The 12,595-nt window shown below is 36.1% G+C and overlaps 1 protein-coding gene across 1 annotated transcript in view; it reads right to left on the bottom strand.

Moving 5' to 3' along the window:
* Positions 1 to 12,595, bottom strand: part of NAALADL2 (N-acetylated alpha-linked acidic dipeptidase like 2) — a 903,327-nt gene that overhangs the window by 43,881 nt on the left and 846,851 nt on the right. The window lies entirely within an intron of this gene.

Below are 12,595 nucleotides of genomic sequence, written 5' to 3'. Positions count from 1 at the left end.
GATAATCATATTGTTTTTATTCTTCAATTTGTTGAGGTGTTGTATCACACTGATTGATTTACAGATATTGAAAAATGCTTGCATCTCTGGGATAAATCCCACATGATCATGTAGTATGATCCTTTTAATGTATTGTTGGATTCAGTTTGCTAGTATTTTGTTGAGGATTTTTGTGTCTATGTTCATCAGTGATATTGGCCTGTAATTGCCTTTTTTTGTGGTATTTTTGTCTGGTTTTGGTATTGAGGTGATGGTGGCCTTATAGAATCAGTTTGGGAGTGTTCCTTCCTCTGTGATTTTTTGGAATAGTTTCAGAAGGATAGACGTTAACTCTTCTTCAATGTTTGATAAAATTTGCCTGTGAAGCCATCTGGTCCTGGACTTTTGTTTGTTGAGAGGTTTTTAATCACAGATTCAGTTTCATTATTTATAATTGGTCTGTTCATATTTTCTACTTCTTCCTGGCTCAGTCTTGGGAGATTGTACCTTTCTAAGAATTTGTCCATATCTTCTAGGTTGTCCATTTTATTGGCATAGTGTTGCTTGTGGTAGTCTCTCCTGAGCCTTTGTATTTCTGTGTTCGTTGTAACTTCTCCTTGTTCATTTCTATTTTATTGATTTGAATCCTCTCCCTTTTTTTCTTGATGAGTCTGGCTAAAGGTTTATCAATTTTGTTAATCTTTTCAAAGTACCAGCTTTTAGTTTCATTGATCTTTTCTGTTGTTTTCTTTGTCACTACTGCATTTATTTCTGCTCTGATCTTTATGATTTCTTTCCTTCTACTAACTTTGGGTTTTGTTTCTTCTTTTCTAGTTGCTTTAGGTGTAAAGTTAGTTTGGTGGCTTATTTGAGATTTTTCTTATTTCCTGAGGTAAGATTGTATTGCTATAAACTTCCCTCTGAGAACTGCTTTTGCTGTGACCCTTAGGTTTTGGATCATCGTGCTTTCATTTTCATTTGTCTTTAGGTATTTTTTGATTTCCTCTTTGATTTCTTCAGCGATCCATTGGTTGTTTAATAGCATATTGTTTAGCCTCCACATGTTTGTGGTTTTTACAGTTTCTTTTCTGGTAGTTGCTTTCTAATCTCATAGCTTTGTGGGCAGAAAAGATGCTTCATATGATTTCAATTTTCTTAAATTTACCAAGGCTTGCTTTGTGGGCCAGCTCGTGATCAATCCTGGAGAATGTTCCATGTGCACTTGAGAAGAATGTGTATTCTGCTACTTTTGGATGGAATGCTCTATGAATATCAGTTAAGTCCATTTGAACTAATGTGTCATTCAAGGCCTATGTTTCCTTATTGATTTTCTGTCTGGATGATCTGTCCATTGATGAAAAGTAGGGTGTTAAAGTCCCCCACTATTACTGTGTTACTGTCGATTTATCCTTGTATGGCAACTTGGAGAATCTCAATATATAAGGTAAATACTATGTTGGGTGCATATATATTAACAATTTTTATATCTTTTTCTTAGATTGATACCCTGATCATCATGTAGTGTCCTGCTTTGTGTATTGTAACAGTCTTTATGTTAAAGCCTGTTTTTTCTGATATGAGCATTGCTATTCCAGCTTTCTTTTTGTTTCCACTTGCATGGAATATGTTTTTCCAACCCCTCACTTTCAGTTTGTATGTGTCCCTAAGTCTGAAGTGGGTCTCTTGTAGACAGCATATATATGGGTCTTGTTTTTGCATCCATTCAACTAGTCTAGTCTTGGTTGGAGCATTTAATCCATTTACTTTTAAGGTAATTATCGATATGTATGTTCTTACTGCCATTTTGTTAATTGTTTTGGATAGGCTTTTATAAGTGTTTTTTCTTCCCTTCCTCTTTTTTTCCTCATGTGATTTGATGACTAACTTTAGTGTTGTGTTTGGATTCCTTTTTCTTTTGTATGTTGTGTATCTATTATAGATCTTCAGCTTACAGTTACCATGAGGTTTTGATACAGATGTCTATATATAAACAAGATTGTTTTTAGTTGCTGGTCTTTTAATTTCAAATGTATTTCCAGTGTCCTGAATTTGTGGTCTCCTCTTTGTACAACTGCTGGTTTTGATATAATATTATTTGTGTGCAGATGATTTCCGACCTTACAGTATACTGTATGTTTGCCTTTACTAGTGAGCTTTTCCATTTATAATTTTCTTGATTCTAGTTGTGGCCTTTTCTCCCTGGAGAAATTCCTTTAGCATTTGTTGCAAAGCTGGTCTGTCAGTGCTGAATTCTCTTAGCTTTTGCTTGTCTGTAAAAGTTTTGATTTCTCCTTCAAAACTAAATGAAAGCCTTGCTCAGCAGAGTATTCTTTGTTGCAGCTTCTTCCCTTTCATCATCACTTTAAATATATCATGCTACTCCCTGCTGGCCTGCAGTTTCTGCTGAGAATCTCACAGGAATTCCCTTGTATGTTATTTGTTGCTTTTCCCTTGTTGCTTTTAATATTTTTCCTTTGTCTTTAATTTTTGTCAATTTGATTACTATGTATCTTGGCATGTTTGTTTCTCCTTGGGTTTATCATGCCTGGGACTCCATATGCATCCTGGACTTCAGTGACTGTTTCCTTTCCCATGTTGGGGAAGATTTTAGCTATTATATCTATCTTCAAATATTTTCTCAGATCTTTTCTCTCTCTCTCCTCCTCTGGAACCCCTATACTGAGACTGTTGGTGCATTTAATGCCCCCACCTCTGAGGAGACACTCTGATACTAGCAAGTAGGTCTGGTCCAGGCTTTTATGAGGTCACTGCTTTTTTCCCTGGGTCCTGGTGTGCAGAAGACCCTGTATGCACCCTCCAAGCGTGGAGTTTCTGTTTCTCCCAGTCCTGTGGAATTCATGCAATCAAACCCCACTGGCCTTCATAGCCAGATTCTCTGGGAGCTCCTCCTCCCATTGCCAGACCCCCAGGCTGGAGAGCCTGACATGGGGCTCAGAACTTTCACTCCTGTGGGAGAACTCTGTGGTATAATTATTTTCCACTTTGTGGGGTCACCCACCTGGTGGGTATGGGATTTTATTTTATTGCAATTAAGCCCCTCCTACCATCTCGTGTGGCTTCTTTCTTTGTCTTTCTTTGGATGTAGGATATCTTTTTTGGTAGATTCCACCTGTTTTTTTTGTTTTTTTTTTTTTATTGTTTTTCAGCAGTTAGTTAGTTGTGATTTTCAAGTTTTCATAAGAAGAGGTGACCTCATGTCTTTCTATTCTTCCATCTTATCTCTGTCCATGGTAGAGGTATTCTAAATCACTTGAGGAACTGAGAAAAATCACCTGAGGGCTGTGGCAGGGGAAGAGGAAGAGGAGCCATCAGGAAACCCTTCCAGGATCTTCTCTATCACAAAGGCCTACTCTCCAGAGGAAAGATTTTGTCAAAGAGCAATACTGCAATATTATCCCAGCTTGGGGAGAGAAATTTCACCCCTCTCCAACCTTCCTGTTTCACCACATAATCAGCAGTTCCACTCCTAAATCTTAACCCAAGAAAAAAATCTAAAAGCAAATTGTATGGCAAAAGAGGAAAGGCAATTCAATGAGAAAGAATAGCCTTTTTGACAAATGGTGCCAGCACAAGATATCCACATGCAAAAATAATGAATCTAGACAGTGACCTTTTATACCTACCTTTCACAAAAATTAACGGGAAATGGATCAGTGACCTAAATATAAAATACCAAACTATAAAACACCTAGAAGACAACATAGGAGAAAAATCTAGGTGACCTTAGGTTTGATGGATTTTTAGATACAACACATAAGCACAATCCATGAAAAAAAAAGGTTGGATTTAATTAAATTAAAACTTCTGCTCTACAACAGGCATGCTTAAGAAAATATTTGCAATATTCATATCTGATAAAGGATTGGCATCCAAAATATAAAAAGAGCTCTTAAAACTCAATAATAAGAAAACAATTCAATTTAAAAGATAGGGAAAAGATCTGAACAAACACCTCACCAAAGAAGATATACAGATAAAAAGTACATAAAATGATGTTCAACATCATATGTCATTAGAGGATTGCAAATTAAAAAATGATGATGTAACAGTACTGACAAGAGAAAATGCTGACAAAGATGTGGAGCAACCAAAAACCTTATTTACTGCTAGTGGGACTGCAAAATGGTATAGCCACTTTGGGAGACAGTTTGGCAGTTTCTTGCAAAACTATACATAGGTTTATCATATGATCCAGCAGTTGTGCTCCTTGGTATTTACCCAAATGAATTGAAAATGTACATCCACACAAGAACCTGTCCACAAATGTATGTAAAAGCTTTGTTCATAATTGTGAAAATTTGAAAACAACTAAAGTGTCTTTCCATAGGTAGATGGATAAACAAACTGGTACATCTGTGCAATGGAATATTATTCAGTGATAAAAAGAAATTAATATGGAGGAAACAATTTCAGATTGCTAAGTGATGAGGCCCATATGAAAAAGTTATATGCTGTATGATTCAAACTGTATGACATTCTTGAAAAGGCAAAACTGTGGACATAGTAAAAAGGCCAGAGGCTCAGGGAGGAGAGAGGGAAAGATGGAGAGGTGGAGCACAGATTTTTTTTAGGGCAGTGATACTGAAATGGTGGATACATGCTATTATACACTTGTCAAAAATCCATAGAATGTAAAAAACAAAAAGTAAACCCTAGCATAAACTGTGGACTCTTTAGTTAATAATGCATCAATAGTGGCTCATCAACTATAACAAACATATTAAGCTAATGTAAGATGTTAATAATAGGGGAACTATGTGTTGGGAGATGAGGGGACTGTGTGTGTGTGTATGTGTGTGTAAAGGGTTATATTGGAACTCTCTGTGCTTTCTGCTCAATTTTTCTCTAAACCTAAAATATTTTTTACAAATATATATTTTAGTGGAGAAGTCATAGGTCACTGGGTCATACTGCTTACTCTGCCTTTGCACAGTAATAACTATAGGGAGTTAAAACGAAGCCAACAACAAAACACAGATGCCACAAGATCTCATCTGCAGATATGTCAGTCGCTTGGAAGCAGTAGAGAAGTACATATTAGAATCATAGTAAAGGAAGGAGAGAGAGGAAATTCAGAATACTTAAGGAAATATTGATACATAATCCCCTCCCTACTCAGGGGCAATGATTTAGATTTTACACTGCTGAATTTTGATAGTAGTAATATTTTTGCAATGTTTTGTTTTCAACAACATACTTTCACTTTCACTATCACTATCATGAATAGTCCCTGATCATATATATCATTGCATCTGCTCTCCACTGCCTACTAAGCTCAGTACATCTGGAGCCCTTTGCAGCTTTTCATTGCACCATTGCAGTCTATTATTGTGCTCTTTCTTGGTCCCCTCCCTCAGGATTAGAAGAATCTCCCTTGACTGTAGAGGTTGTGAAGCTTAATGCAGTGGATATGCATTGAATCCGATTTTTAGAGCTAGAATGGACTTCAGATAGAAATTATTATCAACAGATTATCATACAATTACATGGAAAACCAGAGATACTGAGTGCCTTAACCAACTGCCTGGAGAAATGGGCAGAGAGGAGACTCTTTCCACTACTAAACCATGCTTCATTTGCCTAGCTCCACGCGAACCCTAAAAAAAAAAAATCCCAAAATAAGATTCGAACCTCTTGTTTGCTAAATTCTTCAATTCTTCCTTAATACCAATCTCCCAAATTTGCTCTTTGCTCTTCGTTCCTGACCCCAATGTGCCAAATCATGTTCTCAGCATTCCATACCATTTTTACACCTGTAGTCTCCCTGACTTCCCAACTCCAGAGCACCCTATCTGGAGCACCAGGTAAATCTAACACAAATTTCTTCATGGCTTCTTTTGTGTAAAAAATAACTAAATTCCAAACCTCTCAACAGAGCACTAATGGAACTCTGTAACTTGATTCCTTCCTACCTCTCCATAATCATTAACTAAATAACCATTCAAACAATTCCACTTCCTGTGCTTCACTCCTCAGCACACCACACACAACCTCTACTTTTTGTCTCTCTTCACACTATCCTCCCCTGGTAATGCTCCCTGCCTTAGTCAGTTTGGGCTGCTACAAGGAAATGCGATAGACTGAGTGACTGACTTGTAAACAACACAAATTTATTTCTCACAGTTCTAGAGGGTGGGAAGTCCAAGATCAAGGTGCAGGCAGATTATGTGTCTGGTGAAGGCTTGCTTCATGGTCTATAGATGGCTCTGTCCTCACATGGCAGTAGGGATGAGGGAGCTCTCAGGGGTCTCTTTTATAAGAGTGCTAATCCCATTAATGAGGGTTCTGCCCTCATGACCTAATTATCAACCCAGTGAGCAGGGACCACTCCCTCCAAGCAGGAAGCCTGCACAAGCCTCTTAGACAGGCTCATCCACCAGGGGGCACACAGTAGAAGCAACTACAACCTGGCAGCCTGTGGAACAGAAACCACAATCACACAGAAAGTTAGACAAAATGAGATGGCAGAGAAATATCTCCCAGACAAAGCAACAAGACAAAACCCCAGAAGAACAATGAAGTGAAGTGGAGATAGATAGACAATCTACCCAAAAAGAATTCAGTGTAATGATAGTAAAGATGATCCAAGATCTCAAAAAAAGAATGGAGGCACGGATCAAGAAGATACAAGAAATGTTTAACAAAGACCTAGAAGAACTAAATAACAAACAAACAGAGATGAGCAATACAATAATTGAAATGAAAAACACACTGGAAGGAATCAATAGCAGAATAACTGAGGCAGAAGACTGGATAAGTGAGCTGGAAGACAGAATGGTGGAAATCACTGCCTCAGAACAGAATAAAGAAAAAAGAATGAAAAGAAATGAAGACCTCCTAAAAGACCTCTGGGATGACATTAAATGCAAGAACATTTGCATTATAGAGGTCCCAGAAGGAGAAGAGAGAGAGAAAGGAACTGAGAAAATACTTGAAGAGGTAATAGTTAAAAACTTCCCTAACATGGGAAAGAAAACAGTCACCCAAGTCCAGGAAGCACAGGGAGTCCCAGACAGGATAAACCCAAGGAGGAACACACCAAGACATCTAGTAATCAAACTGACAAAATTTAAAGACAAAGAAAAAATATTAAAAGCAACAAGGGAAAACAACAAATAACATACAAGTGAATTCCCATAAGATTATCAGCAGATTTCTCAGCAGAAACTCCACAGGCAAGCAAGGAGTGGCATGATATATTTAAAGTAATGAAAGGGAAGAAGCTACAACCAAGAATACTCTACCCAGCAAGGCACTCATTCAGTTTTGACAGCAAAATCAAGAGAAGAGAAAGATTAACAGATAAGAAAGAGCTAAGAGAATTCAGCACCAACAGACCAGCTTTGCAACAAATGCTAAAGGAATTTCTCTAAGCAGAAAAGAAAAGGCCATAATCAGAAACAAAATTACAAATGGAAAAGGCAATAATACAGTAAAGGTAGGAAATCATCTACACACATATATATCAAAAGAAGCAATTGTGTGAAGAGGAGAGCACAAATGCAGGACATTGAAAATGCATTTGAAATTAAAAGAACAGCAACTTAATCCTGTTTATATATAGACTTATATATCAAAACCTTCTGGTAACTGCAAATCAAAAATCTACAATAGATATACACACACAAAAGAAAAAGGAATCCAAACACAACACTAAAGTTAGGCATCAAATCACAAGACAACAAAAAACACCTACAAAATCATATCCAAAACAATTAACAAAATGGCAGTAAGAATATACATATCAATAATTACCTTAAACATAAACAGATCAAATGCCCCAACCCAAAGACGTAGACTAGCTGAATGGATACAAAAATAAGACCCATATATATGCTGTCTATAAGAGACCCACTTGATATCTAGGGACACATACAGACTGAAAGTGAGGTGATGTAAAGCTATTCAGTGCAAATAGAGATCAAAAGAGAGCTGGAATAGCAATGCTCATATCAGAAAAAAAAGGCTTTAAAATAAACTGTTAAAACACACAAAGAAGGACATTAGGACACTACATAACGATCAAGGGATCAATCCAAGAAAAAGATATAACAATTTTAAATATATATGCACAACATTGGAGCACATCAATAGGTAAGGAAAACACTAAGAGCCATAAAAGGAGAAATTGACAGTAACACAATAATGGACTTTAATACCCCACTTTCATCAGTGGACAGATCATCCAGACAGAAAATCAATAAGGAAACACAGGCATTGAATGACACATTATACCAATTGCAGTTAATTGATAGTTATAGAGCATTCCATCCAAAAGCAGCAGAATACACATTCTTCTCAAATGCACATGGAACATTCTCCAGGACTGATCAAGGGCTGGCCCACAAAGCGAGCCTGAGTAAATTTAAGAAAATTGAATCATATGAAGCATCTTTTCCAACCACAAAACTATGAGATTAGAAAGCAACTACCAGAAAATAACTGTAAAAACCACAAACATGTGGAGGATAAACAATATGCTATTAAACAACCAATGGATCACTGAAGAAATCAAAGAGGAAATCAAACAATACCTAGAGACAAATGAAAATGAAAGCACGATGATCCAAAACCTAAGGGTCACAGAAATAGCAATTCTAAGAGGGAAGTTTATAGCAATACAATCTTACCTCAGGAAATAAGAAAAATCTCAAATAAACCACCGAACTAACTTTACACCTAAAGCAACTAGAAAAGAAGAACAAACAAAACCCAAAGTTAGTAGAAGGAAAGAAATCATAAAGATCAGAGCCAAAATAAATGCAATAGAGACAAAGAAAACAATAGAAAAGATCAATGAAACTAAAAGCTGGTTCTTTGAAGAGATAAACAAAATCGATAAACCTTTAGCCAGACTCATCAATTAAAAAAGGGAGAGGATACAAATCAATATAATTAGAAATGAACAAGAGGTTACAACAGACAGCATAGAAATACAAAGGCTCTCACGGAGAGACTACCACAAGCAGCTCTATGCCAATAAAATGGACAACCTGGAAGAAATGGACAAATTCCTAGAAAGGTACAATCTCCCAAGACTGAACCAGGAAGAAATAGAAAATATGAACAGACCAATCACAAGTAATTAAATTGAAAGTGCGATGAAAAAACTCCCCGCAAACAAAAGTCCAGGACCAGATGGCTTCACAGGCAAATTTTATCAAACATTCAGAGAAGAGTTAACATCTATCTTTCTGAAACTGTTCAAAAAAATCACAGAGGAAGGAATACTCCCAAACTCATTCTACGAGGCCACCATCACCCTGATATCAAAACCAGACAAAGATACCACAAAAGAGACAATTACAGGCCAATATCACTGATGAAGATAGACACAAAAATCCTCAACAAAATACTAGCAAACCAAATCCAACAATACATTAAAAGGGTCACACTTCATGATCAAGTGGGATTTATTCCAGGGATGCAAGCCTTTTGCAATATCTGCAAATCAATCAGTGTGATACACCACATCAAAAAATGGAAGAATAAAAATAATATGATCACCTCAGTAGATGCAGAAAAAGCTTTTGACAAAATTGAACACCCATTTATGATAAAAACTCTCCAGAAGGTGGGCATAGAGGGAACCTACCTCAACATAATAAAGGCCATGTATGACAAACCTACAGCCAACATCATAGTAAATATTGAAATGTTGAAAGCATTTCCTCTAAGATCAGGAACAAGACACAGATGCCCACTCTTGCAACTTTTATCCATATAGTTTTGGAAGTCCTAGCCACAGCAATCAGAGAAGAGAAAGCAATAAAGGGAATCCAAACTGGAAAAGAAGAAGTAAAACTGTCACCTTTTGCAGTTGACATGATATTATACAGAGACAATTCTAAAGATGCTACCAGAAAACTGCTAGAACTCATCAATGAATTTGATAAAGTTGCTGGAGGCAAAATAAATACACAGAAATCTCTTGCATTCCTATACACTAAGAACAAAAGATCAGAAGGAGAAATTAAAGAAACAATCCCCTTTACCATCACATCCAAAAGAAAAAAATACCTAGGAATAAACCTACCTGAAGAGGCAAAATACCTATACTCCAAAAACTATAAAACACTAATGAAAGAAATCAAAGATGACACAAACAGATGGAAAGATATGCTATGTTCTTGGACTGGAAGAATCAATATTGTCAAAATGACTATACTACCCAAGGCAATCTATAGATTCAATGCAATCCTTATCAAATTACCAATGACATTTTTCACAGAACTAGAACAAGAAAATCTTAAAATTTGTATGGAGACACAAATGATCCTGAATAACCAAAGCAATCTTGAGAAAGAAAAATGGAGCAAGAGTAAGCATGCTCCCTGTCTGCAGACTATACTATAAAGCTACAGTCATCAAAATAGTATGGTACTGGCACCAAAACAGAAGTATAGATTAATGGAATAGGATTGAAATCCCAGAAAAAAACCCAGGATCTATGGTCAATCAATCTATGACAAATGAGGCAAGACTATACAATGGAGAAACAACAATTTCTTTAATAAATGGTGGTTGGAGAACTGGACAGCTAAATGTAAAAAAAAAAAGAATGAAATTAGAACATTCTCTAACACCATACACAAAAATAAATTCAAAATGGTTTAAAGACCTAAATATAAGACCATATACTATAAAACTCTTAGAGGAAAACATAGAACACTCTCTGACATAAATCACGGCAGTATCTTTTTTCTATCTGTCTTCCAGAGTAATGGAAACAAAAACAAAAATAAACAAATGGGCTCTATTTAAACTCAAAAGTTTTTGCACAGCAAGGGAAACCATAAATAAAACAAAAGACAACCCACAGAAAGGGAGAAAAATATTTGCAGACGATGCAACTGATAAGGGATTAATCTCCAAAATTTACAAACAGCTCATGAAGCTCAATATCAAAAAGACAAAGAAGCCAGTAAAAAAATGGGCAGAACACCCAAATAGACATTTCTCCAAAGAAGACATTCAGGTGGGCAAGAGGCACGTGAAAAGATGCTCAACGTCACTAATTATTTGAGAAATGCAAATCAAAACAACAGTGATATATCACCTCACATCAGTCAGAATGGCCATCATCAAAAAGTCTACATACAATAAATGCTGGAGTGGGTGTGGAGAAAAGGGAACCCTCCTACGCTGTTGGTGGAAATGTAATTTGGTACAGCCACTATAGAGAACAGTATGGAGGTTCCTTAAGAAACTAAAAACAGAACCAGCATACAATCCAACAATCCAACTGCTGAGTATATATCTGAAGAAAACTATGGTTTGAAAGGATACATGCACCCCATGTTCATTGCATCACTGTTTACAATAGCCAAGACATGGAAGCAACTTAAATGTCCATCAACAGAGGAATGAATAAAGAAGATGTGGTACATATATACAATGGAATATTACTCATCCATTAAAGAGAATGAAATAATGCCATTTGCAGCAACATGGATAAACCTGGAGATTATCATGCTAAGTGAAATACGACAGAGAAAGACAAATATCATATGATATCGCTTATATGCAGAATCTTAAAAAAATGATACAAATGTACTTATTTACAAAACAAACAGACTTACAGACTTAGAGAACAAACTTATGGTTGCTTGGGTGAAGGGTCAGGGGGAGGGATAGATGGTTGTTTTGGATTGACATGTACACACTGCTACATTTAAAACAGATAACCAACAAGGACATAATGTATAGCACAGGGAATGCTGCTCAATACTCTGTAATAACCTAAATTGGTAAAGAACTTGAAAAAGAATAGATGCATGTATATGTATAACTGAATCACTTTGCTGTACACCTGAAACTAATACAACATTGTTAATCAACTGTACTCCAACATAAAATAAAAATTTTTCAAAAAGAAACAGAAAAAACATTTTTAGTAAAGTGAGAGACAGGATATTCTCTGAAGTCTGCTTTATTATTTTGGCCAGTCATTTAGCCTTTCTGACACCAGTTTCTCCATCTATAAGATGGGGACACTAAGAGTACCTAATCCATTGGCTGTTTTGCCAGGATTAAATTAATTAATGCGTGGAGAGTCTTTAACATAGTGCCTGAGACATATTTAGTGGTCAGTAAATGTTACTTATTAAAAAAAAAAAAAACATTTAAAACATGTTGTCTTTTAAACTCCATTTTCCCTCTTTGTTTAATTTCTACTGTTTCCGGAACCTCAAAAACAAGTACATATTTGTATCATCCTCTAAGAACCTAAATTGAATCCCTGTTCTATGTGAAAATTGTTTTATTAAAATATCTGTTAAAATTGTTAAAATGTTTTCACAAATCATTCTATTGTGACCCTCTAACCAAGTATGTCTAATCCCCTGGTTGTTTCAAGATTCCTGCAAATTCCACTCTCCCCTGAATATTAAACATACTTAACTCCTTCTTAAAATGTAGTTTCTAGAATTAAACACAATGCTCTAGAAGTGGACTTACTAGGACAGAATAATATAGACTTATCTCCTGACTCATTCAAGAAAGCGTATTTCTCGCAGTACAACCTATAAATCCATTTGGTATTTCAGTAGCTATAACACATTTGATTCATATTGACTTTAATTGTAAAAAAAAA

This window comes from Lipotes vexillifer, unplaced genomic scaffold, assembly GCF_000442215.2.
Source record: "Lipotes vexillifer unplaced genomic scaffold, Lipotes_vexillifer_v1.1 scaffold487, whole genome shotgun sequence".
In the NCBI taxonomy this organism is placed as follows: Eukaryota; Metazoa; Chordata; class Mammalia; order Artiodactyla; family Lipotidae; genus Lipotes; species Lipotes vexillifer.
Note: the sequence above shows the minus strand (reverse complement) of the source record. Positions and strands in the feature narration are given on the sequence as shown.